A 6659-nucleotide genomic window follows, 5' to 3' on the forward strand; every position below is an offset into this window, starting at 1 on the left:
TCCACCATGATGACGGGCAAGGCCGGGTTTCACACTTGCACGTCCTGTAGGGCTAAAATCCCTCAGGAAGACAGGCATACCCTGTGTGTATGATGCTTGGACGTCCAGCACGCTACCTTGGTCCTTGAGAGTGAGGTGGCCTGTAACATCTGCGCAGCCTTCCAGCCCCGCTTGCTCGAAAACCATCTGGAAAGGGCCACAAGGGCGAGTTCCACGTCCCCTGCGGCCGGACCGTCGGCGGCTCCAAGTACAATGCCCTCTCTCCCCAAGGGGAGATCAGGGTGAACAGGAAGTGGCGTCCCAGCTGGCACAGGAAGACACACTCTCTATAGCGGCCTCCTGGAGCGAGGCCTCCTTCTCCTCTGGGATGGAGGTAGGTGGGGAGCCCGAGCTCTCTGCCGAGGTGGAACCTGGCTCCGAGGTGGCCTCGGAAGCCACCGTGCCACCGCTATCAAGCTCAACGTCGGCACCGAACCACTGGCAAACCCCTCCAACTCGGACTGTCAACAGGACAGTTCCGGTTCCCACTGCTCCGCTGGGTGACCTGAGGCACCGCAACCGGGTACTCCAAAAAGGCAGAGGGAATGCAGAACATGGCCAGTCCACACACCAGCATCCCAGGAGGCAGTTCCAAGGCCACCGCCCTAGGCAGCCGTCTCAAACTGCCCCGCCACAACCTCAGCAGCCCCAGCAGGGCCCCTGAAGGCTTGCGGCCTCAGACCCCTTTTTCGGCACACCAGCTGCATTACTGGCGCGCTTGCACCACGAACACCTGGGTGTGCGCCACTGTGCACAACGGTTACACGCTTCAATTCCACTTGGGACCTCCTCCCTTTCGAGGAATCATGAATACTTTCGTGAGAGACCCTCTCCAGGCCTTGGTACTTCAGAAGGAAGTGGCCTCCTTGCTGTGCAAGCGAGCCATTCATCTTGTAGACCCCACCTCCCACAGAGAGGGGTACTACTCGAGATATTTTCTAGTCCTTCCCTGCCTTCATTAGGCACGAGGGTCCTTGAGGTTGTAAGCTCACACCGCTAACCCGTGGGTTATGTGGTTCTGATGCGTCCCTCATATGCTGCCATTCCTTCTCTCTCGTGACTGCTCTGGTATACTTTCCCATAATTAATGTTGGTGGTCGTCTTCGAATTGAAAGGGAACGTTAGGTTACTTATCGTGAACCCTGGTTCCCTGAAAAAGAAGATGACTACCAACCACGAGGTCGCATCGGTTCAATGCAAAAAGAGAAATGGCTTCCTCAGTATGACGATTTTAATCCCTCGGTGGGTGGGACCGAGTGTGTCATCTCAGGAAGGGGACTATTGGCAGCTCTGATATAAAGAGCTCAGTAATACCTACCCAATAGGCAGGCATATCCCATAAGTAATGTTGGTGGTGGTCTTCTCTTTCAGGTAACCAGGGTTCCAATAAGTAACCTAACGTTCCCTTTTAATTCATACGTTTCTATGCGCAGAGAACTGGTACACGAGTGAATCTAAGCTGCTGTAATAAAGCAAAATACCTCATTCCTTGTTGGTTAATAATGTGTTTTACTGCTTTCCCAAATAGTTTTTCAAATGTCATTAGTGGGGTGTCATGTCGTTAGTAGTGAATACTGTTTCAACTCATTTATCCTACGACTCATTAATCAAAAATGAAATGTAAAATGAAACTGACCATGGGTGAAAACCGGCGGAGACGTTATATATATTTCCCTTTCATTCAGACAATACAGCATATATGGGATCAGGTGATGCTGCGTATACTACCTTGGCTTAGAAACCCTACTCGTCCGGACGTCTGACAGTAGCTGAGGAAGCATTCAACACCACACTTGGGCAAATACGGGTAGTGTTGCACTTGAAAGGGAGGTGGCGGATACTGATGAAACGGACTGAAGTGCAGCATTAGTTCGTTCCCAAAATTGCCACTGCCTGCGGCCCACTGAGAGGGCGGGTAGGACGGGGACATTTCCCCGGGGCCCAACGCCCCGAAGGGGGGCCCGGATGAAGGGGGAACTTTTTTTTTTTTAATATATAAAATATTTTAAAACAGCTAGCCCTGCACAAGACCCTTTGCATTCCCACCACCACATTAAAAAGAAAAACTCCAGTACTGCACACCCAGCCGATGTGCTTCTGTTGTGTAATGATTGTGTATCCAGGCGCTGTCAAACACTTCCTTTCACACAATGATTTGAACTTTCGCATTTCATATTTTACTACACCAAAAAGCTGAAAAAAAGGCATAACAATTTTATGTATTTTTTTTAAAAGACTTTTAAAAACTTTAAAAGAACCCTAAAGTTGCACAATATATACCACAGTATGAATTATTCTATTATTAAGATCTATAATTTGCTCAAAACAACATGGTGCAGCAGTTTGTTAGAAAAATTGTATTGTGTAAAGTAAATAAAGTACTTTTTTCAGCTGGTGGTAAACACAATTAGAGAATGATCAGTTATATTGCTTAAAATACAAATATATTTACCAATACAGGCTATTAGTTAAGAGCAGAGATGAGTGGTTTATTTTTGGTACAGGATAAATAAAATAGTGTATAGCAACACCATTAAAATGTAGTTTATGCTAAAAACTTATGTTATTTGATGTTAAGTAAGCTTCCAATTAATGACTATTACACGTGGAGTTTGTACAAAAAATATATTTATTCACTTACCTAAAAAAAAAAAGTTTGAATACTGTAAATAACTTAAACATAACTACTTTGAGAAAGAGTAAACTATCCTGCTGCAGATTTTAATTGAGATATTGAAACTTCTACGCGCTGTTGACAGATTCCTTCAAACCCATTATCAGAATACTGTATCGGTTGAAATGACCTTCCTCAGACACTGCTAAGATTGCAAGTATTATTGCTTGGTTTAGAAGCTTGGGTTAGACTACAGTATACTACAAAGTCAGATGACTGTAGTACCATGGGGGGGGGGGGGGGGATGGTAGGAGGGGGGGTGCGGGGGTGGCAGCAGGACATACCAATCCTTCCCCGGGGCCCATGACGGCTCTCCTGCTGCTGCATCCTGCACAAACTCATGTCAACAACAAAATGCTCAGGAATCAGTGGCTGCCTGTGAGACAGACGAGGAAGGTTACCAGTGTTGCCAAGTCTCACAAGAAAAAAAAACGGCACTACCTTTCAAAACAAGCGGAATCCATGTTAGAGTAGGGGTGTTTATGCAAATTCCAACCTGCCACTCTCAAAAAAACCCAAGCCCAATCCCGCTTATTATAAGTAGACTTGGCAACTGTGAAGGTTACCTGCTGCCAGTTTCAATTGGACAGCAGCGATTGGAAGAGGCTTGTGCTGTCAAAGATTCTCTCCTTTCTTTTAAGTTGTGTTGGATTTACTGTTGTGTTAAATATTAATGATGCAAACAAATAAAACACAATCAATACGTTCATTTGCAATTTTATTTGGTCAGTTCTGAGAGGACATCAACAACTGGTTGGATGTTGTTGCTCTGTTTTGGGCGATCGAGAAGGCTCGTGATATCCAGTTCACCAACTATATTTGTTAACGTGGAGGGCGGACACGCGTTGTCTTCGGATCAAAAAAAGGACAGGAATTAATTCAGTTATACATTTAAGCAGCTCACTTGTTTAACTTTAGCATAGTTTTTACAGCAAGGGTATTATCAAACAGCTACTTTAATACTATAACAAGGGCATAACGCAGTTCATGGTAAGCGGTTTTATACAGAACTGTAAACCCACAAGAGATATACAACATGACAATCCAGACACAGCAAAAAACAATAATAAAAAACCCACCCACATTATCATTAAGGTGAACTACACCACTGCTAACCATAAAACTGCCCATTAGCCACTTACTTTCTGCCGTCTTGGAATCCACAGTAACAACTGACCTGCTCCCTTGCAATATTTATAGTGATGTCGCTTAAGGGTAAACAAGCTCATTCACATTTACATGTGAAATGCGGGTTTCCATGCAAAACTGAGCGTGGATTTTCTCGTGTTTCGTCATTTACACGAGTAAATGAGATTTACCTTATCCCTCTCTTTGACCATTTTTTTCAGCCACAAACCTGATTTACACAAGTACTTCTCCCATTTCACATGTAAAGTGCCTCGCTTGGAAACCCCATGATTGACTACTTTGTTACCACGAGCTTGTGTTGACACTTTTTTGTGTTAGAAGTGCAAGTTGTATTGATTTTTAACACAAAATTGTTGTAACTGGTTTCTTTCTTCCCTGCCATGTAAAATTAATTTTTTAAGCAAATTTCAGAAACTGAATTTGAGGGGTGGCTGACTTGAATGCTAAACAATCCTAAATAACCATGACGTCCATGTATGAAGGTCTGCCAACACACTTGATCACATCCAATAAAAATTGATATGAAAGGTTTAATTTCCATTATTACAAAAATAATAATAATAATAATAATAATAATAATAATAATAATAATAATAATAATAATAATAATTGTGTCTGTCCAAATCAGATTAGTAATTCTGGGAAATAGAAATATTTCCATTACCTCACAATTGTGATCAAAGCATGACCAGATTATCCAATTCAATCTGTTATACCCCATGATAGTTCTATTATGAATTTTAAAAATGTAGCTTTATTTTGTGTTTGTTGTACAGACCTTTTCCTCTTAGACCAAAATGAAACCATTACAATTCTTTCTTCCTTAGTAAAAACATATTTCTTCTTCTGAAATACTTTTCTGAAATACATTTTATATTCAAAATTTTGTAAAATGCAATTTCTCCATATATTAATCCAATATTTCTACTTGTGCTGTGTTTATTAGTATTTTAATGCTCTGTCGTGCGCAGCAATGATACTTACCGTTTTCATCACTTCCTTCAAAGTCTGTTAGTAGCTTGCTGTTGAATATCATGGTGGTCAAGAGGAGATATCTATATTTTTTATTTTTAAAATGGTTCCCATTCCAAATAAAGAACTTTAGTAAAAGTATTTTTAGATACTCGACAACACCCACAGTACAGAAATGAGAATACATATATATATATATATATATATATATATATATATATATATATATATATATATATATATCCAAATAAAGCTGAAGCACTAAAGGATAATAGAATGTCTGTACAGCACTGAAACACTACGTTTAAAAAAAAATCCAGCTGTACTGCTGAACCTCATCTTCTTTTTAATATTAGCATCACAAGGGTATCCATGTATTATACAAAATAATAGATGGGCCTCTTCAGTGAGTTACAGGAAAACAATTCCCTCTTGGGTTTCTGGACGGTTTATAAATTACTCGACCTTCGGTCTTGTAATTTATGATAAATGGGTAATTGTATGTAAAAATAATGTAATTGTATGTAAAAATAATGTGATATTTTGTAACATTTGTAAGTCACCCTGGCTAAGGGCATTGGCTAAATAATATATATTTAGGACAGATGCTGTTCACCTATGCAGTGTTTTAAAACCATGCATGAGATCACTTTTGCCATGTAACTTTGTTTACTTTTATTGTTATGTTGTTTAACTATTTAATACAAGTTTGATTTTGAATTTTAAATAAAATGTAGATTTGTTTGCTTGTGTTTTGAAAAGGGAGAACCATTTACATTCATGTAGCAATTAAAAAAAGTTTGTGAGAAAGTTTTTAGCATGCTAATTTATCAAAAAGATTTTGTACATTCATTTGTAGCAACAGCTTTTCAGTGTCTGCACTTGGTGATGTGTTTAACACGGAATTGTCAGAGAAAAGTCATAGTTGACAAACACTTAAAACAACTTGAAAGACATTTTTTAAAATGTGTGAGCAACATGAAAATTTGAACTGAAACTAGAATGGAAGGCTCTGAAGAAACTTTGTCTGCATTGTTTGCGTATTCAACTGGTCGTTTTAAAGTGTGGCAGAAGTGAATTTAACGGTTAATTATAATTCACAATTTTGCATTTGACCTTGAAGGAAAAGGTCAAACTGGGTTATTTTTTTGATAGAGCATAGGTGGTTTCCTATGTGTGTTCCATAATAACCATAACCCTATCTGAGCTCTAAGGAGTTATAAGCTGTCAAACATTTTGTGACCCCCCCCCCCCCCCCCCCAAAAAAAGATTAAAATAAAAAGGTCTTACATTATTATTTTATTTCTTAGCAGACACCCTTATCCAGGGCGACTAACAAATCATAAACAAATACATTTCAATAAATTACAGTACAAGTATTAATACAAATTAAGAGCAAGATAAAATACAATGACTTCAGTTCTAGTAAGTACAAGTATATTATAAAATACAAATCAAAATCAGAGCAGATAAGTGTCAGTGATAATTACATCAGAATGATTAAATGCAAAATACTACAAATTGAATAACACTAGTGGCAGATTACAGTACAGGATTAAATGCAGTAAAATATCAACTTCACTGAATAGTTTACTTATGAGTGTACAGAGCTAGATGACAGGTTCCATATTAAATTGGTGGAAAGCTGTAGGAGATGCGTGGACGAAAAAAAGGTCAGAAACGAGAATAATGATAAACGTAGGAGGAGGAGGTGGTGTGATATATTTTATTTGACTAACTAAACAATTAAATCACAAGCTTTCAAGCTGAAAGTAGGGAAGATAGAGGTTTACATTTAAAAGGTGGCATCAGAACCAGAGTTGGG

The sequence above is a fragment of the Acipenser ruthenus genome, chromosome 6 (assembly GCF_902713425.1).
Source record: "Acipenser ruthenus chromosome 6, fAciRut3.2 maternal haplotype, whole genome shotgun sequence".
In the NCBI taxonomy this organism is placed as follows: domain Eukaryota; kingdom Metazoa; phylum Chordata; class Actinopteri; order Acipenseriformes; family Acipenseridae; genus Acipenser; species Acipenser ruthenus.